Source organism: Phoxinus phoxinus (genome assembly GCF_949152265.1).
Source record: "Phoxinus phoxinus genome assembly, chromosome: 4".
Taxonomy (NCBI): Eukaryota; Metazoa; Chordata; class Actinopteri; order Cypriniformes; family Leuciscidae; genus Phoxinus; species Phoxinus phoxinus.
Genome location: NC_136879.1, coordinates 19964529 through 19966652, shown reverse-complemented (window position 1 = coordinate 19966652; position 2124 = coordinate 19964529).

Below are 2124 nucleotides of genomic sequence, written 5' to 3'. Positions count from 1 at the left end.
AATAAATAAGAATTCCATAAGAAAATTGTTTCCATACATTTGTATAATAAAACAACACTTATGACAGATAATTAACTTATTCTAGAGTACACATTTGTGTAGACACAAGTCTAAATAGTGCAGGATGAGTCATCTAATATCTATATAAGCATCAATTGCTGTATATAAATCATCAGTCATCTGATGTGCAGACATTAATAGACCAAAGATCATGGTTGGTTTTGATGGTGTCAATACTTTTTTTCATAGCTGCTAAATTGCCGTTGCAGACAGAGACCGTCCTCTACACAAACCAACACTGCTTGCTTGCACATTTTTTTTTAAAGTCACATTCGTCACATTTCCTAAAAGTATCACCATCTAAATGATATGTTTGAAAAAAAGATAACCAGAGTGTGTCTAAGCACTCAGAATTGCAACACAGGCTCATTGGAAAAACATACAATTGGCAACATTTTAGCAAAATAAAAAATACATACCAAGATGTAAATATCACTGCAACTTCCAGTAAAACAGCAAGCACTTTTAATCATTTTCACACACAATTATTATTACAGGGGCAGATTATGGATTAATAAAGACTTGTTTTCACGTGGCACCTTGCACAATAATGTTATGACCTTAAAACACTTTTAACCTAGTGTATGGTTTGTAAACGAATATATGTTGAAGTTTGCATCATTAACCAACTCCATATACTTGTGTAGAACATTTAATAGAAACTGTGTCTATTCCCTGCTTAGTGAGATCAAATAATAAATCTACTGCAGGATTTAGGAAAAATCTAATTGTTATTAAAACAGAAAATCTCGCTATTAGTGAACAAAAACAATTTCTAAAGCTAGGTCTTCTGGGGCCGTATTCACAAAGAATTGTATCTTACCACTAGGAGTACTCCTAAATCGCACTAAAAGATTTTAGCTAGGAGTGTTCTCTTAAAAGTTATTCACAACGCCTTTCAGACCTACTCTTAGTAAGGAAAAATGACAACTCCTAAAGTAAGAGTGAGTCTTTGTTGCTATGGATGATGTCAATTCTCATGCACGAGCTTCCTCGCAATGATCACGGTGATTGGTTGTTAGATGACAGGGCCATCAGGCGAACCATAACACAGACGCACCAAATCATGGAATTACGACATCTAAATATGTCTGTGTCCTACACAAAATAATAATAATAATGTCATCGAAATGCATAATGACATGTTTGTACAGGCCCCAGTGAAGTGTAATTCTAAAAAGGCAGAGAGAAAGAGAGAGAAAAGTTGTGAATTAAATTAAATTAAATCAAGGTAGCCTAATACCCTAATGAAAACCGCTACCTAATAATGAAAAACGACACTTGCATTAACACTTGCTTGGTTAATTGACATCCTATTAGCCTAAATAGACTACTTAAAGCAAGGAAATGTTGCTCCTATTGAAGTAATGTAATAGTTGAATGGCGGTGGATTATGAACTCGCCAAAACGGAAAAGAAAGCCCAACTGGACGCAGGATCAGTCACTGCTGCTGGCCCAGTTGGTGCTGAAAAAAAAAAAACATAATAAAAGGGAAATTCGGCACTGGGATACAACATAGAGAATTGTGAAGTTTGCATCGAACACAATCTGGGTAGCCTATTGATGGAGTGTGTTTTCTTTCTATTCACAAACACGTCCTCATCCTGACGTGGTGCAATTATTTGAATATGTGTCTTGTTTAATATGTGTCTCGTCTATAGCACCGACCACTCCGGGCACACCGGCAATATCCATAAAGCTGGCTTTGTTTCTTTAGAGTTGGCGAATGTCCAAAGGAAAACTTATGAACTGTCGAATAATAAGGGGTCTACAGAGTGCATTGATGGTTTGGTGGATGGATCTGCTTACCGATGGCTGGGATATCGCTAGATCGTCGGCATTACACAATTGCATTTTCCCCGTTGCCAGGAAGTGAAGTGTTATCAAACATTTAAATTCGGCACTGATTGGGTTGTTGCGATTAGTTGGCGCTGTTATTGCATCCCTCACAAGATCCACAACAATCAGTATTCCCTCACGGTTAAGGCGGTATCTTTGTAATAACATTGAGTGTCTCCAATACACTGCGTCGCGCGGCGATTTTAAGACCCGTTGTGAATAGGT